This window comes from Alligator mississippiensis, chromosome 4 (genome assembly GCF_030867095.1).
Source record: "Alligator mississippiensis isolate rAllMis1 chromosome 4, rAllMis1, whole genome shotgun sequence".
Classification (NCBI taxonomy): Eukaryota; Metazoa; Chordata; order Crocodylia; family Alligatoridae; genus Alligator; species Alligator mississippiensis.
In genome coordinates, this window is record NC_081827.1 from 90,231,794 (window position 1) to 90,255,381 (window position 23,588).

Below are 23,588 nucleotides of genomic sequence, written 5' to 3' on the forward strand. Positions count from 1 at the left end.
CTTCTACAATGCCCTAAAAGAATATATAGCTGTGAGAATGAGCCACTTGGCTTCAGAGTTCTCCAGCATGCATGCTAATATTGATTTCCTAATAGCAAGATGGTTGCACTCATATTGAAAGGGATTCCCTTGATCTTCAGAGCCATGACTTTTTTTCTCATAATGGTGTCAGCAAGAGTGAAAGAGGATACATAATACTGGCAGCAAATTAAAGTGATCAGAGATACCTCAGGGATCTTTATAGGCACGTCTTTGCTCTAGAGCTATCTATAAAGTGTGGTGTATACCCTCCAAACTCCATTGCTTATTAACAGAGGGAAGCAAGCCTGAGAACATGGCCAGTGATCAGACTAAGATCTTTCTCTCACATCCTCACTCCAATCAACTCTTTATAATTCTTTCCCATGGAGAAGGGTGGGGGTTGCATTTCCCTGTCTATATTTGGTTGCAGAAAAGGGGAGAGGTTGGGGGATAATTTTGATGAAAGGACTTTGTGCTGATCTGCATTATTGGTCTAAGGTGGTATATGTAAACCTTTATGCTCAGTCCAGCTAGAGGTATGGAAAAGCCTACAGCCCAATTATGCTGTTAGTGGCATATGCTCAACTTGCATTGAAGTCCATGGGAGTTGCATTACCAACATTTCCTGGATGGTCAGGTCCTGGATTGCTAACAGCGAATGGGGAAGGACTCAAAGCCATGATCTCCCTCCCTACCTCCCTCTCTCATAAGTGCTTCCCTGCTGCTGAACACCTTGGGTGCGTTCAAAGTGGAACACACCTACCATGCTGCTGGATGCTGCAGGGCACATCAAGAAAGTAACTAGTGGGACCCAAACTTTGTCCCCACAAGGGCTTAATTTCAATTTGCAGCCAAATAGATCTCCAAGCCATAAACCTCCACCCACTCACAATATTAATCCTGTATCATTCCCCAAAGAAAAAGAATCAGGATTACCACTGTTACAGCAGAAATCCCAATAGTCTTGCTTCTTCTTCATCCCAGGCTCTCTGAAACTCATCGAGGTTTTTCTCAGATGAACCTGGGCATCTCTTGTAAAAGCGTCACTTTTAATTGGCTTTGAGTCCCTTCTCCATCTCTTGAGCATCCCCAAATTCCTCTCTTACCCCTGACATTCAGGTGGATTCTCACACTTTGTGGTGGACACAGACAGCAATACTGACATGGAAAGAGTTTGGTTGTGTTAGCAACACCCAGTGAAAAGGCAGTGAAACTACCACTGTATATCACAGGGAGTAGAACTCATGACCTTCAATTCCAAAAAAAGCACAGTCTTATAACCACTGAGGTAAATGAGGATCTTCAGTTGGTGTCTGTAGTTACTAGTGTTTTAGCCCATACTTGCAAACTTCCTGCCATTAAAGGATGAAATAGCTAATGCTGATTAGTGCTTGAGCAGATCCATCCTGTTGGGACAATGGTTCCTCTGGGGACACACACACACACACACACACGGCATGCAGGGGAAATGCCATATGTGTGAGCAGGTCTGACATACTTTAGCAGGAGACAGTAGTGTGTGTGTGCGTGCTCACACATGCACACACACACACACACACACCAGTCCATTGCAGTAGCTGTGTGATTCTTTCTGTCCCAAAATGCATTTTCTCCAAGTAGGGGCAATGTGACCTTTCATAATGTTCTGCTGGTAATTATTTCATTTATGCATTCATTTTGTGATTTTTATATTATCTGCTTCCTTAACTGCAGTATTATGTGTAAATACCTATGTATATATGTACAGAAGCAAATTTGAACAATGCTATTCAGGTTGGGAAGGGGTGATTTTTTTTTATATGTACAGTATTTCCTTATTAAGCAATGGCATGGGGTAGGGGTGGGCAGGGCAGTTAACTTCTAAATTGTGGTTTTCCTTGGTCTGTGGTGTTTGAAGTTGTTTCAGTGGTTGCTTTTGCTGGTTTGGAAAGTTTATCTGGATGTTATATGTGTGTTCCAAGAAAGGGACCCAAGATAGGGGAGGTTTGGGGTTGCTAAGGGGTGGTGGGTAGGAGAGGGTGTTAATAATTTCCTGTATCAAAAATCTGTGTTGATTGCTAGGGACTGTTTGTTTAAGGCCCATGGCTGTTTCCTTCTCTAGGTAGTTTGCTGCTTCTCAATTGTTTTCTCTCCTCTGGTCCCTACTGTCTTCTCTCTGGAACATTAACAGGATTCATCATTATCTTGCTTCTGCTGGGATTTTTCTCTGGGCCTTTGTTTCCTTTTGACCTACTTCTCCATAGACTTCCTATGTTATTTTTTTTCCCATTTTAGTCTTCTCAGTCCATTTGGGATCTAGCAATCTCCTGCTTTCCAGGTGTTCTGGTTTGTCCAGCATTTCACTGCCTCATGTCTCTGATTTTTGTCTGTCTATTTCCTCACCTTGTTCCTCCAACTCCATCTCTACCTCTTCCCTCACAACCATTTACTCTCACTATTTACTCACTTATCTCCTCCAGTTACTGTCTTACTGCTCTATACTTATGAGACTGTACAATGGGATGGTGGTGGGGCATGGGACACAGGCTATTCTTTCTTTTATAATAGAGCTAGCCCTCTTCAAATTACCTTTTCCACCGAGAAGATATTTGGCAGCCATAACAGCTTTACTGTTGCTTTCACCAATTCGGTGCTCTGTCCTGAAAAAGCCAGGAAAGAAAAAAGGGGTAGCTTGGCAGCTTTGCCAGCACGAGCAATTTGGTAAACCATCTGTCTTAGGAAAGACATGAGAGAGAAGGTAAAGATTCCTTCCTAGACGGAAGATTGGTGTGTGCACAGTAGGGTAAGGAAGGAACTCATAACTTTTTCAAGTTGACTCATATCAAATGTAAGACTCTTGACCAAGTCTTTCTGCTTTATCTGAACCCAGTAAAGTCTGTTTCCAGATACGTGCCATGTTTTAAAATCAAATACTACTTTGCTTAGTCTTCTGTCCATCAGCTTGCTTTCTGTTTGCATAGTATCCTTCCTGCTATATTGTATAGATAGCAATAGGCAGCCTTCCGCCTGTCTGACAAATTAGTATGAGCAGGCATAGCTGGAAAGAGGACCTCAGTCAACTTAGCTTGGGTTTCTATAAATGAGTAAGGTGATTGGTGGGTCCATGTGAACATGTGTACAGGTCTCAATGTCTGAGAGCATATGTCAGTGTCTATACATACATGTGAAGGTGTATGAGTGTCGGCATAAGTCCAAGCGTGCTTTTATAAGGATTTGTTAAAGTCTGTCTGGACAAAGCAGTGGGTGATGAATGAGTGTCAGAGTGACTCTACAAGCACAGTCAACAGGTGATTAAGTATGTGCAAATTGTGACTGCGGATGTTTGTCAGTATGTGAGGAAGCATATTTGTGATGTTTCACATTTTAGTCGCTAGGGTTGAGACTACAATTTTGCCCCAGTGGGCATGGACATTGCGAAAACTGTGAAAATGAAGAAACTCTCTGACTCTCCCAAGGAAACCTTCCACTCAGAAAAGAAGAAGAAATAGGATTATGGGAGATGCAGTTCAGCCATGGATGTTGGTCTGTAGGAAAGAACGGAGGCATTGCTCCTGTCTGAGGCAATGCTCCCCTAGGAAGAGAATCATTTAGTAGGGCTGTTGTAAGCATGCAGCAAGCATGCTTCATAGGTCTTCTATTAATATCACTATTACTCCTGCACCTGTGTGACAAAATTGTAGATTTAACAATGGCTATAGCTTATAGGCATTGAGAAACCATGTTCCACTCCACCATATAGTACAGACAGAATTCAAGGGCATCCACCACCTGGATGTCTGGGTGCATGTTTTGTAAACTAGTTCTCAGCAAAAGTACTGAATTCACTGAGCCAGTGTCTGTAACCCCTCCTCTTCCCCAACATCCATTGTTTCTTCTGCTTTCTCAGGTTGCTGTACTTGCACCTTACCAGCCAGTGTTTGTAGGATGTCTAGAGAGGAAGGAGTCTATATCATGGGACTTCTGTCTAGGCCCACAAGCACTAGCAGGTGAGTCCTATGGCACCTAGAGAAAGGCACATAAGTGCCCCAGAATAAATGAGAGATTAGTGAAGTACAAGAAATGGAGGTTCTGGGATTTGAGGTGTCTCCCACAGAGTGCCCTGGCAGAGCTCTTTGTTGGGATTCAGTGTCCTGAACTCTCATTCCTTCTAAACACAAATCTTGAGCTCAGCTTTGCAGGACTTGAACTGCCTGGGAGTATCATGCCGATGCTGCATGCCTATTACATGTATGTATTTATTGCATGTGTATATTTGTGGCAGGGGGTGGTGGTGCATCTGTGTGAGTATATGCCTGTACATATTTGTATGTGCAGTGCAAACATTTGTGTGTTTGCGTGCATGGGCGCGTGCATATGTGAATGTGCGTGTGGGTGTTTGAGCAGAGGGAGTAAGGTTGGAAGGTGCATTTTGGTAAAGCTAGGTGATAAGTATCACTGGGTTGGTGGGCCTTTCCTCTTTTTCTTTTGCTTGCAGTAATTAATCCAGGCCTGTCAACCCTCTTGTTGCTCTTATTTTCCCTGGTGTACCCTGTTGTGGCTAGACCCTGAAGACCAGCTTTGGATCACAAACCTCATTAGGAACAGACTCCTCCTGGGAGGAGTTTGAATACAGCAGCAGAAGCACAGTCCATGTGTTTGCTCAGTTCCATGCTGAATCCGTTGTGCCATGTCTTCACACCCTTGTGCCACATGCATGGCATCCGTAGGCCTTAACTGGCAGATGGAGGAGGAGGACATCACCTTGCTGTCCAGTCAAGAATTTCAGGAGAGACCTGGTTAACTGGAAGTTGTATGCACCAGTCCCATGACTGAAACAGAAACCTCCCTTGCTTTTTTGCTGCCTCACAGAGCACTACAGGTGTGTTCTCTCTCTCAGACATATATGGAGGGCAGAGTTGAGTCGTTGCAGATGTGATCTTGGGGCTCCCATTTTCACCTGTCTTCTCTTTGCAAATGTAAGTGTTCATTGAAAGACCTGGAAGAAATATCCACCTGGTAACTTGAGCTACAGATGGAATTTATAAATCACTGGCTCTACAGCATTCTGGATGAGAGGAGGAGACAGAAAGCTACAAGTTGTATGAAGAAGGAGCAGGTGATCTTTCTGCAGCAACCTCTCTTTTTTATCCCACTACAAGGAGATATCAGTAAACAGGTAGCATCCCAGCAGAGGAGGACCAGTTGGGATTTTTGATGGTCTCAACTGACACAGCAATTTATCTGGCCAGTGTCACAGCTGAGCAAGACAAGGCTCTCAGCCAATACCTGGGAAAGTCTACCAGGACCCGATGAGCAGCCACAGTGACCAGGCAACTGAAGAAAGAGCAACACTCAACAGCTTGTCATTCATACTACCTTATTCAAGTGACCCATTGGTACTACCATTTTTTGGCCTCTATTACATGTTTGTACATATGTACAGGTCCATGAAGGGTATCTGTGTGGACCTCAGATAGCTCTTTATTTCCTAGCATAACCATCAAATTTCTCTGCTTTCTTCTACATGCACCTACTCTTTTCTCTTCAGTAAGTTGTATCTTGTGCTCTGCCAGGTTTTGCTGTTACACAAGAGGAAAAAAAATGAATAATAATTTTTATTCTGTATGTACTGGGCATCCAAAAGCTCCCAGCTACCCAGAGTCCTTGGGAGGTGCTGTAGGAAGTAACCTTCCCATGGAACATTTGGTAATAAGAGGCATCTGAAGAGAAAGCTGCTAGATTTGGAGGCCTGTCTGCCACATGTGGCTTTTCTTACCTTTGGAGCGGGATCTCTTTTGGTCTGTGCTCAGAATACAACAAACTGCTCTTTTAAGCTCTCCATTTTCAAAATTTTTAATGTGAACAATGTTTTATAAACGTTCCTTTTGGCAGGAAGAGGGGGAGATGTTTTCAGCAATACGACTTTCTAAGACCTCAGTTCTGTGCAGTGTTGTTTATACAGTTCTGCTGTACTAGGGGTCTTTGTAAATGTTTTTGATGCCAGGGCTACCTTGAGCTGTCTCATTGCCAGTGACCAAAGCGCCAGCTATAATTTGAGCCAGCAGCTGCCACAGAGAAAAGACCTTGGCCTTTCTGGCAGTAACTTCTAAGAGACTTCTACATGGACTCACAGAGGGGGGAATATTTAACAGTTGCATAGAGGTGGGTTTTCTCACAGTCCTTCTCTATAATTTTTTCTTTTCTTTCTTTCCCTCCCCTTCTAAAATTATTATTCTACAGCAATGTCCCAAAATGCTGCTGTTCCACAAGCGTGAGTTGCAGCATTGGGTGTCATAACTGTAATTTTGTTTAATAAGAGCTTTTCCTTTCCACTCTTTTCATTCCCAGCTGCAGTTTTCACCACAGTTTTCTTGCAATCCCATTTCCCTTCCGCAGAGAATTGGCTAATACCTGGCAGTGAATGTGTTGCCTGATTAGAAGGCTATAATTTCCAAAAGCTCATCCAACCAGTGTTCCCTTTCAGACCTGATCTTACCAATGAAATTCCTGAGTCGTACCTAGGCTGGCCTAGGCTCCAGCAATGATGGTCATCTTGGGTACAGGTACCTCTCTGATGCAGAGTGATGGAAATCCCAGTGTCTATTTCATGACAAAACTGAGACATCCTTTAATGGGCAATATTTAGAGAATGTGGTGGTGAACGCCAAGCTGATGGACATCTAGTGGGGAGGTGAAGCCTTGCGTCCCAGTGGGATTCTGGACCTCAGGTTTGTGTGCGTGCTCATCTCTATTGAAATGTATTTTGGCAGAGGAAGGTTCACTTACAGAATCTTCCTATATCCCCACTGTTAATACCATCTGGGTGCTCCATATGTGACATCTCATTGGTGATAAGAAAGGGCTGCAGTGGAAGAAATGTGGAGGTTTCTCTGTTGGGCATTTGATGATAATTCTTTCAGCGTGGTACTTTCTACTGATCCTAAGCCCCGTGAAGCTTTCCAGCAACTTCAGTGGGCTATGGAACAGGATCTTAGGTGAGAGGGAAATGAGGGATAATGAGGAAATTAGGAGACAGGGCGGGAGGCAGATTTAGCCTGAGCACTTGGCTGGAACAACTGAAGCCGACATTTCAGTAATCCTTTTCTTTGCCCTCTGTGCACAATTTCCTTCCAACTCCTCCTCTTACACCTCTTCCCTCCTCCCCCATGTGCATGTTGGAGAAACAAATGGGACTGGATAGAGGTTCTGTGGAATACAATAAAAAAGGGAGCTAACAACCTCTGCTTCCATCTTTTCTCTTTCCTCTGCTTCTCTATTTTGTCCAGAAGTGGACGTGGCTGGCTTTTGACTCAGACAGATTGGATTGAGGATAGGTGTTGAGGTTGGCTAGCATTATGACACCCTACAGAAACTGCACCACCTTTACTAACTGGCCTTTGGAGGTGAGCATATGTGCAGGTTGTGGGGAGGAGGGGAGAAGGAGGAGGAAGAGGAAGGGCATTTGAAGGTTTTTAATACACTGCCCTCATTGATCTGATGAACCTATCTGTTGACTCGTAGGCACTGGTATCAGGTTCCTTTTTTCCTTTCAGGCTTTTGGCTCAAAGAGGGCAGTAGTGGGGTAATATGTAGTTTATTCCAGACTTGGGGTGTAGATGATCTAAGACCCAAACTAGTCTGAACTGTTGGTATGTCAGGGTGGGCACTGACACTTTATCAGAGCTTTGGTCAGAACAAGTATTTCCCTCTCCCTATGAGGACTTCTTTGCCTAAATATTGCCTCCTCTTCATTCCCTGTTTTACACACATATGCCCACCTCTGGCCCTTGCAATGGTGAAAATCAGAGCCACAGAGACATGAGTGCCAAATGAATTTTTATTTATTGAGTAATCTAAAAGTTTTTTTTAATATGCAAATGTAAAAAGGGAACCGACAGCAAGATGATGGTGGCAAGAGGAAATGGGATGTTTTGTAACCCTAGCTGCAGTACAACAAAAACAAAAATAATTAAAAATATTTAAAAAAAACAAAAAGGAACAAAAAAACTTGAACTATTTTGGAAATATTGTGAATAATTTTTTTGATATAAAACTAATTTTTATGTAGCATGAAAACCACCAAAATAAAATGATCAAGAATAAAACTTGCGCAGAGGATTGTTTTTTATTTCTGAGGGGAATGGAGGGGCAGGTGAGGAGGAGTATGTGTGGGGATGTGAGTGAGGGGGCAGTGTTGCAACTTCTTGAGCTGATTGCAAGTTTCCAAATATTTTATGTTCTTAAAGGCTCTGTTCCTGGACTCCTGTGATTATATGAGAATCTCAGTTGTCTTTTTTTAAAAAATAAGCTTTTAGTTCTCATTTTTATGAAGACAAAACAACATGAAAATTTAAACAAGGTGTATCCCAAAAGGCTCCAAACCCATTGCACCAGTAAAAAAAAAAAAAATACACATTCCTCTCGCTCTTTCTCTCTCTCTGTCTTTTATTTTTAAGAGATGTTTCATTTTTACTTGATTTGTTTTTAGCAGTCAAGCTTGGCAATACTGGTTAAGAAGTAGCAAGTGCAGAAGTGAGGAAGGGGTAAAGACTATATTCACACATACATTTGTTCATTTTGTGATGGAGTGCACAAACTTCCCTGTAAATAACTTGATCTCTCCTTTTTATCCCTCCCTGCTGGGGAATTGGGGCACGATCTCTCTTGACGGCACACAAGCACCATCTCTCAGCTTCCTTTAAAGAAACACTTCAGTCATTTCCAATTCTCCCCATCTTAAAGGAAACACACTGCTTCTCCAAACCCTGGAGAAAAGTAGGTGCTGGGCCTACAATCCTTTATAGGAAATGTGATAATGCCTCTCCCCACCCTTTGTCTTGAAGAAATTAAAGTGTTAGAGCTCTCTGCTGAAAGAAATATGCACCTCAAAAGACAATACTGTGCTACCACCTGAAATGAGGAAGAGGCATTGGCTCCTTGAGCTTTCCTGGGAAACATGTATGGTGGACTTCCATTCCTGCTGTAAAACAAGGGGTGGTCCCTTAAACCTTCAAATGAAAGTAAATGCCAGTCCCCTTAATCACAGCAGGAACATAGTTGAAACTTGGCTATTTTTCAGTTTACCCTCTCAGTTTGCAGTGGATTAGAGGAGGTGGATACTTGTTTCCCGAGAGAGGAGGATGGTGGTTGGCTGGGTGGAAGTGGACAGGCATTACATGTTCTGTGTTGCAAATAGAATGTAATGTTACGTGTTTGTAGATATAAAGCCCAGTTAATTCCACTTTTCCTTTCCCAGCTATCCTCCACTGCCACCAATCTGTACCATTTTCTGGTTGACTGCCCCTGTCCTGTAAGCCTAAGAAGAAGCTGCTAGTACTGCAGGTAGTATAATAGTGGGCCCTTGGGGTCTGAAGCCAGCACTGAGAAGGAACATTGATACCAAATCACAAGCTCAGACCCCCCAGGGTCAGCCTTTGACAGCAGTGTGCACATCTGCCACTGACTGGCTATTTGGAGAGATCCAAATGGATAAAAATCTTCATCATACTGAAGTTCAAGATACTGATATTGAGTGGTTGTGAATGGGGAAAAGTGAGGAGATTGTGTAAAAGGAAGTTTGTTTAGGAGAAAGGGGCAAAACAAAGTTTCTATGTGGGGAGAGCCTCAGATCCTGGGATACGATGGACCAACATCTTGATTGATTTGGGTCCAGGCTAGCACTAACCCATCCTTGAGTAACCCAATTGCTCTACTTGCGGAAGAAAGAGTGAATTTCCCTTGTCCTGTAAAGCTTCTTCTGGTGTTATTTTGGACTCTAAGCTGCTCCTTTAGCAAACATCTGCTGCCTTATGCTTGGAACACGAGACCCGTTCTTTCCAGTCCATGTTACCAGCAGGTTGGCTTCTAGCTGCAGTGATACACTTCTGTGGCTTCTCCTGTTGCTGCATATGTGAAGGAAAGAAACTCATTCCTGTCTCGCCCTGCCTGCTAGCAATCTAGTCCTAGTCATATATGTTTTCAGAAATGGTTTTCACGGATCTGTGGTCAATCCCAGTCCCTTTCTGCAGCTTCAGAACATTGCTGTACCTAGCTCTTGGTGTCTTAGCCCCCATTCTTACCAGGAGACTGGTTTAATTTGTGCCACATGCAGCTTGACCCTTTGTATATATTCAGATGTGTCTCTGTACCCCAAAGGTTGTGAATGGCAAAGGAGAGTACATGGGGAACCTGATCTTTAGCCTGGAAATGCCCATGTGGTTGGCTCTCCTGCATAATCCAGGTGTAGTCCTTTCATTGGGGTTGTGGAATGAGGCAGAAGAGGTGGGTTTGCAACAGAGGAAATCAGACAGAAATTCATGCTGCTTGTTCTGGACTCCAAGCAAGTTTGATACATAGGAGTCATGAGTTAGAAAAAATGGTGTAGGGTGAGAGGAGCAGCTGTTAAGTTTGCCTGTGATGACAGATGACTCTATGACCCTTGATGCCTTTTCATACTGTTTAGATTGGGCGATGACCACCTTTTCCTCTGTGAAATGTTCACCAGTGGAGTGACCTGTGTCTTGAGGGAGGATGAGGGAGAGGGCTCGGCTGAGATCTTCCAGGAAGCTGCATTAAGAACAACCCCTCTTCCCACCCCCAGAGAATATCTTTATCTTTAGTATCAAAAATGCATTCTGTTTCATATCCCAGGGCTTCCTGCCTTACAGCAAGAGGCATGAAAGGGTCGAATCGGAAAACGTATTTTTTCCCCCTAGTAATGTCTTTTCTCTGCAAAATGAAAAAAAAAAAAAAGAAACAAACCTTTCCATGGCTACCTCCAACATGACCATGTGTAAAGAGGAGAAAAACTGGGACTGGAATCATGTGCTAATGTGGAATAGATTCAGAAAGGAGCTTCCAAGGAGGAAGTGAATAGAACTAGAGAAGCCTCTGGGCAATTTCCTGAAAATCCATACTTCCAAGGGTGACAAGTCAGATCCCAGGAGCAGGGGTTTAATCATTTCTTTATGCTTGCCTAGAAATTCAGCACTTGCCATTCCCAGAATCCACTCTGAGCTACAGCTTGCTTTCACCTCATTGGAAAAGATAGCAACAAAGGGTGAAACAAGGAACCTGAAGAGTTCTACATTCTTTGGATGACTGAGGCCCTCATCGCCTAAACTCAGAAGCACTGCCACACCAGCAACAATTACCTGGACTCTTTCATGCTCCCTCAGACTGGGAAGGGCAGGCATTCATAGATTCATAGATGTTAGGGTCGGAAGGGACCTCAATAGATCATCGAGTCCGACCCCCTGCATAGGCAGGAAAGAGTGCTGAGTTTAGATGACCCCAGCTAGATGCCTATCTAACCTCCTCTTGAAGACCCCCAGGGTAGGGGAGAGCACCACCTCCCTTGGGAGCCCGTTCCAGACCTTGGCCACTCGAACTGTGAAGAAGTTCTTCCTAATGTCTAGTCTAAATCTGCTCTCTGCTAGCTTATGGCCATTATTTCTTGTAACCCCCGGGGGCACCTTGGTGAGTAAAACTTCACCAATTTCCTTCTGTGCCCCCGTGATGAACTTATAGGCAGCCACAAGGTCGCCTCTCAACCTTCTCTTGCAGAGGCTGAAGAGGTCCAGGTGCCCTAGTCTCTCCTCATAGGGCTTGGCCTGCAAGCCCTTAACCATATGAGTGGCCCTTCTCTGGACCCTCTCCAGGTTATCCACATCTCTCTTGAAGTGCGGCGCCCAAAATTGCATGCAGTACTCCAACTGCGGTCTGACCAGCGCCTGATAGAGGGGAAGTATCACCTCCTTGGATCTATTCATCATGCATCTGCTGATGCACGATAAAGTGCCATTGGCTTTTCTGATGGCTTCGTCACGCTGACGACTCACGTTCATCTTGGAGTCCACTAGGACTCCAAGATCCCTTTCTGCTTCCGTGCCACCAAGCAGGTCATTTCCTAGGCAGTAGGTATGCTGGACATTCTTCCTCCCTAGGTGCAGCACTTTGCATTTCTCCTTGTTGAATTGCATTCTGTTGTTTTCTGCCCATTTGTCCAACCTGTCCAGGTCTGCTTGTAGTTGTTCCCTGCCCTCCAGCGTGTCTACTTCTCCCCACATTTTTGTGTCATCCACAAACTTGGACAGAGTACACCTCACTCCCTCGTCCAAGTCGCTAATGAAGACATTGAAGAGTATCGGTCCTAGGACCGAGCCCTGCGGGACTCCACTGCCCACACCCTTCCAGGTCGATACTGACCCATCCACCACGACTCTCTGGGTGTGACCCTCTAGCCAATTCGCCACCCACCGGACTGTGTAATCATCCAAGTCACAGCCTCTTAACTTGTTCACCAGTATGGGGTGGGATACTGTAAATACCTTTCAAAATACCTTCTTATGTACCTTGGCTTTCCATGTCAGGGCATCAGATTCCTGTATTTTTATGGAAGAAGTTCAGCCATGCTAGCAGAATGCCATGATCCTTTTCAGGGCACACACATGGCGAGACTTGGAACAGACCTGGTCCCTGTTCTCTTTGTGACTTGTCTGTTGTTTGTTTGTTAATGTACAGTGTTGCTGGGTTTATTTTTCCTAACGGAGAACTTTAGTGATCCATCATGAAGCGGAAACTTGGCTAGTGTTTCAATTTGGCTTATACTGCGTTTCCATTAGAAATTCTTAAATTTCTGTACTGAAAAAGCTTCTAATACTGTAGCAGTTGCTGGATGTAGTCTCCCCTCCCGTCACATTATAGTTCCAGGAATCTTCTTTGAACTACCAAGGCTGTAAGAACTTTTTCACAAATTAGTAGGGCACTTTCACTGTGCCTGGTGTGCCATCCAAAAAAGTATCACAGCATGAGAAATATCATAAGGCAAGCTCAAAATTTCTTCCAAGAGCTAAGTTGAGCCTTGGCGTATCAAGACGCAGAACACAGCATCCTATTCCGGACCAAAGACTAATAGCCATAGTGAGCTGACGACGTCTCTCAGCTTTGTAGCCATCATAGAAGAGCATCTGCTTGGGGAATAATCTTTCAAATGTGTTGCACATGTTCTTCTTCCAGACCGAAGATCTCTTGTGGATGTCCATGCACTTTTTCAGCAGTTGGGCACCAGCACTCCCCACATAACCATTCCCTTTTTCTATGCAGAAGGGAAGGGCTCCATGGGTTGTTTTCTTATCTGAGCTGTTAGATTAAAAATTGCAAGAGGCTTTGGAAACTGTCTCTGCTGTGCTCTGATTAGTTATCCTCTCTGAGGAGGTGAGATACTGAAGCCTGGATAGCAAATCTGTCAGCTCAAGGTTAAGCACTGGGTAAAGGCGGGTACCCTTCAGCAGAACTTGCTGACTTTCTGGTAGCTGAGGGGAACTCTCTGGGATGTTAAGTAACATCCTCTCTGTCAACGTAAGTCTTTCAAGGTGTCTGTACATCTCTGTGTGTGCCTGTCTGCAGAGGAATTTTGGCTTGTTTGGCACCTTTTTTAAGGTGGAATTTCCCAACCAGGTTTTTGTTCACTCCTTCAAAACTCAGGCAAGCTTATCCCCACACTGTGTGAGCAAGGGATTTGCTTTTCAGCAGCAGCCTAAGGCAATTCTTTCAACGGCATGCATATCATGTATGTGTAAATACCTCTAGATCCCAGTTTAAGGGCCCATGCAACTTACTCTTTGGTGAAAATCACTGCCACCTTGGCCGGTAATTTGGCATGTGTTAGTGACAGACAAACTGCCAAAGGTTCATCATGAGTTGGATTAAGCAGTATCCAGAAGTTTTAAAATTTATAATGGCTTTGGGCTACCCTGAGAACTTGGACTGTCCTGAAAGCCTACTACTGTTCCAGCCCCAGCCATACTACCAGAGTGTGGAGCACTAATTTAAACTAGCTACCAGGCTTTTACCACTTAGACCTTCTTTGAGCATGGTTAGTTCAGTGGATCTCAACCTCTTCAATCCCATGGCCCATGTTAGCTACTCCAAAGTGATTCTACAGCACTCCAGAGCCAGTAGTACTGCTGGCACTTTCTTCAGAGTATCACACAAGGCAGTGCCATTCAGTTATCCAAGATAGCTCTGTACATGCCACCTACTAAATGGGAAGCGATGTATTTATCTTAGCATGGTGCCATGCCCAGGTTTACTGGCTTTTTATTGAGAGGCAGAGCTAATTATTTCATCTGCAGCACCACACTAAGGTGGATATTCTGCTTCTGGCTTAGCATGTAGCACACATAGAGCAGCAAGGGGTCTCAGCAAAATGTTGCCTGGAATCGCAAGGAAGTTCAGAGGAGGTGGCCCAGCTCCCTGTCCCTCCTTGTATCCACCTCTGTGGTCCACTAGTCGAGAACAAGTGCGTTAGATAACATTTGGTAAAAACATCAGTGTGTCCCCACTGTTACTAGAGAGGCAATGGGAGATTTTCAGGGAAACAAAATCTCAGAGGAGCTGCAACCTAGGGAGTAACAGTCTGGAGAAATGAACACTAGGTTCAGAATCAGGCGACCGTGACTTCTAATCTGGCTCGTGCCATTCACTTTTTGCTCAGCATTGGACAAGTGACTTCACTCCTTTGCCTTGTCACTTCTCTTTTATAGATAAGGCAAACTGAAGCCTGCTTCTTGGGGTCTTGTGAAGTTTAATTAGTTAATGTTTGTACAGTGTTTTGAACATGTAGGGAGGATTTTTCACCTAAGGGATTTAAGAGCCCAAATCCTGATTCACTGAATATCAAAGGGCCTTGGTAATTAAATGCCTGAGATGCTTCTGATGATTTCTCCCATAAATTGTAAATGTCGCTATGCTTTTATAATGTGAAGGGACAAAGCATTTAATAAACTTGTCATCTGAACTATCTAAGTCCTCTTGAGTGTACAAAATTCAAGTAAAAATCCCAAAAGAACAAGTTCTGCTAAAATATTTCTGGAATTTCCTTGTTCTGATCAGGTTGGAAATCTCAAAACAGCATCCTATCTCTCAAAATATTATTAAACTTCCTTTCCTGACCCAAACAAGGCAATGAAGAGGCTGCTTTAGATATGGGAAATCTGAAGAAACCAATAAGACAATTTTCTCAAACTTTGGCAAAGTTTGGGGATTCTTGTTCCTTTCAAACAATGGACGTGGATGTGAATTGAATACTATTTTAGTCTGAATGACTCTACCCCTCTAATAAAGTCACAATTATTCATTGATATAACATCATAATTAATATAATGATTTATTGTTATTTTGTGAAGACCACAGATTCAGTGTGTGCTTTGGACACAAGAATGAAAAAGCAGAAATAAAAATGTCAAGGGTGATTTAGGCACTTAGATGTTTTTGGAATATTTACCCAAGATCTTTACTTCAAAGAGTTCCCAGTCTTGATGTTAAATCTAAATACATTTGTATTAGCATTTACATTAACACGTAAATTGACAGCTGCCATAGTTTGCATACATTATGCAAATGATTTTTTTTGGTAAATTTTGCCTTGCATGCATTTACATATAAATTACTTATGAATAAATGAGACGTACAAATTATAAGGAAAACAATCACAGGTCCCCTGCAGCATGTAAACTAGGTGAACTTTATGTGTTCTGCAGAGTCAGCTGTGGGTAAATCAGGGGGAAAGAAATCCTGCTGTTTCCTAAAAGAAAATAAATGGCTTCAATGGTTTGAAGAAAAGAAAGGACAAATCAGTGGTGGCAGCAGGAATCCCATCTGACGCATTGGAGGAAAGTAGTGCATAGAGAGATGATAGCTCTGCATTCTAGAGCCAGATGTTTAGTCTTAAATGTCATAAATCTTGAACAGTCAACTGAAACTTGAACTTGCAGCCTGCACTTCCCTTGACATTTGAAAATACTACTGTCAAGGACACTTTTGAGCACTTCCATAGTACTTTACATCTGCAAAGCATGGTGCTAATGTTGCCTAATTAATCCTTTTGACCCCAATATGATGTAGTAGGACTGATATCATTGTCCCCTTCGCACAAATGGGAAGATTAAGGCAAAGTGGTGGTATGACCCATACAGAAATGACAGAGCCCCATTCAGAATGTATATGCTCTTCACTCCTGGTTCTTTGCTCACTTGTTTCATCTATTAGGTCCAACCTAAAAGCAGTTGTTACATGTTTGGAGGTTTTATTCATTTCTTCAGACTGCCTCTATACTTTCTGGCATAGAACAGAAAGTGGAAATACCGAAATAACTGTGAGAGAGCCTGTACTCGCAGGTATTTCTGACCCAGCTGGATCTTTTGAGCGCTCAATATCTTACAAAGAAAACTCCATTATCATGAGATTTCCAGGCCCAGTGTCAAGAGGTTTGGATAAACTGTGGATCAGCATCCAAGGTTTTTGGGTGCTTCCTGTGAAAGGAATCCTCAGACTTGTTGTCTTGAGTCTCCTTAGGTACTTACCAATATTGTTTGTCCTAGAGTTTTAGGGAATCCTCTTTAAATATTACTTCCCTGGTTGGTGGCCTATTCTTTTATTTGTTATCTGGATGATGGGGGATGACTTGTATTATTTCCAAAGCCACATTCAGTATTATCAGTTGCTGTTTTGGAACTGTTGGAACAGAGAAATCTCAGAAGTTTCTTGTCTATTACTTTTTCCCAAAGCAAAGATCAGAAGCAATGAAGAAAAGATTTTTCCCCATTTGTTTTTAGTGTTTTTCCTCATGTAATGAATTAGCTCTATGTTGAGGGGTGAGGGATGGGGAGAATGTGCATGTGTCCTTTCCTAAGAGGGGTTGGATGCCTACACACTGAAGCAATACTGCTGTAATTGCTGAGGGCTCAGCACCCTTTGTGGGGCCTGAACCAAGTCCTTCTGAAAGTAAAGGGATTTTTTTCCATTGACTTTGGTGAGACCTGCACTGGGCACATCATGAAGGCCTACAATATGGGTGAAGTTACACATTACACTTCGACCATACTAAAGGCACTTAAAACACAAAGGTCCTCATATTAAAGCACATTACCTTATGCTAAGTGCACTCTTAGCTCCCAAAATTATGCTACTTCAGGAAAGGGTTATGTCTGGGTCACGTTACCTAGCTCATGTTAGGGTAACTGTAGCCTGCTCCATAGAAATAAAACAAACAGTTTGCAGTCCTTCAGCATCCCAGGATTCATCCCTCCCTGCCTATTGCCTATCCCAAGCAGGGATAGAGTACAGGTGTTCTGGCTGCTAGCCATGACATTGTTTGCCAGCCCTCTGGTGGCAAGTCAGAACTGTGCAAGAAATGGTTATTAAACCTTAATGTAGACATGCTCACAGCATGTTCTAGCTGTAACACAGGTTAACATCCACAGATGTAGTATGGTCTAAGTGTAAAATGAAACTTTACCCAAAGTCTCACATTTCAGCATAGCTCTGTTCCTTGGAGAATCCCACATAAAGATTTTAGTTTACTGTTTCAAATATTTCTCCTTGTGTATTTCTATGGTTCATTCATCCTCTTAAAATCTTTCAACTTTTAAGGGGAGGCTGTCAAGATATTCTTGTCTTTAAAAGTCGTGTTTCTGCTTTAGTAATGTACTGTAATGCCTTAGATGATCACATCTGAAAGGATGAATGATGAGCATCTCTTATTTACTTACTGCCACTGCTGTTCAACCCTTTTGGCATTTTTCATTCTGATTTGTTGATACCAGCCGTATGTCCATTTCAATACTTACTCTAACTTCCTGGTCTCCAAGCATGAGCTCAGTACTTCTGTGTCTTGAGTTGCAAGCACTTCAAAGGAATGCTTTTAAATTAAAACAAGCAAAGAAAAAAATCTCTTTCTACTCCCCTCTCATGTACTTTCTTATAATTATAAAAGCAACCATTAATGAATTCCTATAAGGTGCTAAGTCTTATAAATCCTTTTTCAAAAATCAAATGTTAGGCCTCAATGACTTAACAGTATCCCTTTAAATCACTTATACAGTTTGAAGAGTGACTGTTTTGAAGATTCACTTCCACTTCTGCTCTTCAAATATTCAAGGGTTGCTTCCATTTAATTCCTGGTGTGTTATCATAGGGGACAGGTGGTGTTTTAAAAAAAGAATCCACCGACTATAAGATGAAGCTTATATAGCTTTAAAAATAAATGGCAATTTGATTGTCTTGTGGATGAATGTTTTAGTTGCATTACTAAACAATGTGTGAGAGAGCTAAACTGTTCTTAACTGTGTTGTTTAGGAAAAAATGGAAGTCCCTGCTTTCCCAACCAGTAATATTATCTGAACTTAACAGTTAATGTCAAGTTTATATTAACATTTACAAGTGAACTGAGAGATTAATTTGTTTACTTCTATTCATGGGCGACTGGTGCCTCCCGAGTCTGGGGGGGCACCCGCAGGCGCCACTGTCGGTGGAGCTGGTGAAGCTGTTGCAGGCGCCGCTGTTGACATTGGCATTGGTCCTGTCAGGGGGACCATGTGCCCCACCCTACACGTCGCCTGTGCTTCTATTATGCAAAACTGATTTAAGATTTTGGCTTACGTCGACACACATTGATGTAGCATTTCCTGATTAATAAGTTATAATACGTACACATAGTGTGTAGGTTGTGAGCTCACATCTGCAGTGTAAAATTCATTTTTTGTGCAATGAAATCTGTGTTTTGTCTAAGAATTTTTTCAGTAGACGTGGTTAAGGCTGGAGGTCAAGGTCATGGAGAGAGAATGAAGGACAGAGATGGCTGGTGGCTTTTTATGGAGAAACACTCTTCTTGTCACTTGCTGCGGGCTGCGTTTTTGTAATTGTGAATCTGAACAGGGGATGAGTGGGATGAGAGATTGGGACAAGCTTATTTTCATCCTTCAACTCTTGTCTTAGACGGGTGTGAAGTCATAGCTGGTCCGGTGTCTTCTTACCTGAAGACAAGGTTGGGAAGGCAGTGGGAAGGCTGGGAGTGCGAGTTAGGAAAAGGGCCAACTAGTATGGCATCCAATCAGAATATTGTTACAAAATGGCTACCTTGGCCCTGACCTGTTCATTAAAATGCCCACAGATGTAGTGAAAGCACACCAGAGGGGCAATGCTACATATTCTGGTTGGGGACAGGCAGGAGAAACAATGTACCAAGTTCAGCTCCACCCGGGAGCACACTCCTTTGTTGTTGTCCGGCTTTAGTGTTCAGGTCTATCTTGCAGTTAGACTCAACAACACTGAGAGAATCGGGGAATGGGAAGGAGTAACAAAATGCTTCCAGCATGGGTGTGAGGTAGAGACCCAAAAAGATAACGCCCCAACCACCAAAACAAGGGAAGAAGACATTGCTCTTGTGTTCCCAGGTCAGTGTCTTCCTGAGGGAAAGCGTAGTTGAACTCAGGCTTGCCTCATCTCTCTGAGGCCCGAATCCCACTAACTCCCCAACCAATCATCATCCTTCTTTCTCCTAATCCTTCTCTCTTCTATACCCCCTCTCTGGTTCTTTTTTCTGTAAATAGCTATTTCTGATTTTGGACAAGCAGGGATCGACAGATTCTGGAGCAGGGAGGGGATGATGGTTGTTTTTTTTTCCTTTTTTCTCTTGAATTTTGGTGTTTGAACTTGAAAAATAATATATATAAATACACACACACACACACACACACACACACACACACACACACACACATATATATATATATATATATATATATATATATATATATATAAGCAAATGGATTCCTGGAAAACAAAGAAAGGAGTTGATTTTTTCCCCTTTGATTTATCTTGTTTCTCATTGGGGGTTGCTTTTGGGGCAGAGGATTTTTTTTTTTTTTTTTTTTTTTTTTTTTTTGTGAACTGTATAGATTTCCAGTTTGGCATTGTTTAAGCAATGCAGAAAAAAGAAAGAAAAAAATTTAGCAACAAAAAAAATTAACACAAAATAAGAAAACTTTGTGATGTACAAAATCTGTAAATAGTCGAAGATTCTTTCTCTTTTCTAACAGCAAATTATTTCTGTCACTTTATATTCAAAAATAAAGAAACTTACCACAAAATATCAGGGTAAAAAAAAAAACCAACAAAAAAACCTAGAATGAGGACTTGTTCTTTGTTGTCTGTTCTTTTATTACTTGTTTTGGGGAGCAGAAAAATAATTTGTAAGGCATTTGTGATTTTTCCTTAAAAACCTAGAGAGTGTAATGAGTTAAAGTGAAGACAAAATGCCACACAAGGGAACCTGACTGACTCATGATCGCTTGCACTGTTATGATGGACCTTCTGCTTTTGTCTGACTTGGTAAAAGCAGGAGAATGTAATATGGAACCTTTACCCTTTGGGTCATTGGCTCCAACTGAATTTGTTGAACTGGTGTGTACAGGGAGATGGGATGAAGAGCTTTTGTTTCTAAATCTCAGTCCAGGTTCTAGTCCAGAAAGGAAAAGAGATACGATTTCTCTCATGTCTAATTTAGTCCCTTGGCCCTATTTAATTCTTCTTCCTCCTCATTTTGGGCTGTTTTTAACTCCCCATACCAGATGTGCTCCTTTTTTATACATATAGACCACTCAGAACAGAGAGATACGTTGGGTTAAGGGGGGAGGGGGTTCATTTTCCAATTTTCAGCATATGGAGTTAGAGATAAGAATATATGTTGGTTCATGAGGTAACCAACCATCCCTCCTTCTGTGCGAGTGGTATTTTGTTTCTGCTACAGTGAACCATGTCCTGATGAGCTTGTGAGTGCTTCATCCTAATACCCACATGATCTTATTTTACTTCCATTGTTAACCTATTGTAACTATCTGGTCCTGCAAAGCTGAAAGGGTTTATTCTCAGATTCTTGGGTGACACCTTTCCATGATCTCCAGTATCCTACAGATACCAGTGTGGGAAGGAATCTCATTAGCTTCACAGAAAGATTTAAATATTCCCTAAAACAGGGCTGCCCAAGTAGTGTTCTGCAGGCCCCATGCAGCTCCCAAAGGGTTTACTTGTGGCCCCTGGGCTCCTAGCCTGGGTGATGCTCTCCCCAGTGCTCTGGTTGCTAATGCCTCCACAGTCTCTGGGCTCCCTTTTCCTTCTCTGGCTTTCACTGCCTGTCTGTGCCTCTGGAGGTAGGGCCAATGGAGCTTGCAACCAGGTGACCTGGGGGGCCCACATGGTACAGCAGGAGGGGAGGTGTCCCATGGTGTGGCATGCAGGGTGCAGGGGCATTGGCATAGTGCAGTGAGGGTGAGGGGGGCACATGCAGATTGCAGTCTGTGTGACTTGCAGCCCATGGGATGTGCAGTCTGCATAGAGTGGGGGGCGGCAGAGAGAGGGAGAGCCTGGGGCCCCTGGTAACTTGGAAAAGTTGGACAGCCTTGCCCTAAAACTTCCCTAATAAAGAGGTGTGTAGAGTGTCTCCAAAGACTGTTATTTCATTGAAACACGACCTCCAGTGGTGGCCTTGCTCCTTGTGAGAACTTTTCTTGACTAGAAAGCTTCTCCTAATGCTTAATTTGAGTCTCCCTTTCTACAGCCTGTGTGTATAAATGACTGTTCTGTTCTCTGGTCATGCAGCATGGATCGTCTTATGACTCATCAGTGCCAATTGCTCCCCGTGGTCTCAGCTGGGTGTCTCAGTGCAAATGTCAGCCACGGTCGCATTAAGGAAGTGCAGATTTGTGGTAAGTCAGATCAATAGATAGGGCACTGTGTAAGTTTAAGTCTTAGTTTATATTGTTTGGTTGTTGGGTAGCAGATGCAGCCAGGAGAACCGCAAGAACCTGGTGACAGTGCTGCCAAATTAGCCTAAGAAACTTGCAGTATTACTGTACATATTCTCTCACGCTGGAAGTCTGCATACAACTTTCCAAAGAGCCAAATGTCCTAGTATGCATCAAATCCCATATACATTCTCAGTTCCATGAACTGATGTTTTAGCCAGGGGGGAGGAAATTCTGTGACCAGGTCTGAAAGGACAATAGTCAACTTTGCACAGCTTCAGAGAAGCTGAAGATTTCTTGGAGAACAGATTAGGGCATCCTAAACAGGAATCAACAAAGGGAGGGACCAGTAAACTAGTGAACAAGTTAGAATAGAAAACTATAATAAAGATTGGCAGTTGGTGATTGACTGAGGAGCAAGAACTGAAAGAAGGTTTGTGGAGCTTGAAGAATCAAACCACTATCAGATACTCAGACTGCTGGCTGTAGGAAATCTCACTGAAGATGCAACTGGAGAAAGAATAGGGAATTGCAAAGGATGTACCCAAGGATGACAGTTCAATCCAACCCATCCAAAACATATCAGTTATGTTCAAGAGAAGGTCTCCAAACAGTCAATGAAATCAGGTGATTCTCATTAATAACTGCATTTTAAGATGAGGAGACAGAACAATCTGCAGGTGGCATGGTATTAATGTGTATTCTTCCTAAAGCCAAGACAACAACTGCGACTGCAAAGATGGAGTTTTTATGATGCATACTAGCAACAACTATAGGAAGCATGAGGTATCCCTAAAAACTTCAGGGATCTTAAAAGGGAGATGAAAGAAAAGATCTTCTCAGAGATCTTTCTTGTCCCATGGGAACTAGTGGTTGAATAAGCAGCAAGATGGATTTGATCACATGGACTATTGGATCAACTTCACTGGTGAATGGAGGTTGTACAGTTTAGAGGTCCTATCCATAATTTGCGGGAGAATTAATCTTCTGGGTAACAGACTACCTAGTCAAGAGAGAATTAAACTAGTTGCAAAAGTGGGGAAGTAAAGGATATAAAGCACAGTAGAAATCCTTATATGCAAGTGAGTCTTGGGTTATCACATACATAAACAATCAAGGTGGTGAGGGACATAAAGAGAATAAACTTAAAAATTGCACACATTCCAATATTGGGGGCCCATTTAAAAATGAAGACAAATTCAAAATTCTTGTATATGAGAAAAAATAGGCATTATGGATATGAATGACAAAAGATGGAATGTTAAAGTTGCTGGCAGCACCCCATATAGGATGGGCAGAGTGGGTTGAAGGGGAGGTGGCTGGTGCTCTACAGGAAAGATACCACCATCTGTTTTAGAAGAACTGACTGTCCAAAATTGTGCGAACAGTTGTGAATTACCATTCTAAATGAAATAGCATAAAACAGATAGTGGTGGAGGTGTCATAAGCCAGCTAATCAAACTAGAGAAAAAGATGGGCAGTTCTTTAAGCATCAGTTCATGTAGAAAGAAAAATTAACTTATCATGGAGGACTTCAACATGATGGATCTATATACAGGAGGACTCCTCCAGCCAGCTGTAAAACACCCTTGGAATTTCTAAAGAACAGAGATGATACTTTTCCAGCATAAAAACATTGCACCCAGTCTGTGGTAATTCAGTATCAGGCCTCAGGCTGATGGATAAAGATGAGCTGAACAGTTGAATAATAGTAGTCATTTAGTTACAAGTATTCGTACTTGATTATTTAGTTTTGAGCTAGCAGATGACATTTTCAACCAGTCATACACACATACACATGCCTCCACCCACCCACCCACCAAGGATTTGTACATCTTACTGGTTGAGAATGTCATTTGTTATAATACTTGGGATGTTAAAAGGATACATTTTCAGAGCTAACAGTCACTATGAGCTAAATTAAATATGAGGAAAAATTTAAACAGGGAAGTATTAATAATAACTGGGAGCCCAAAAACCCCCACAGTTCCTCATTCATGAGAA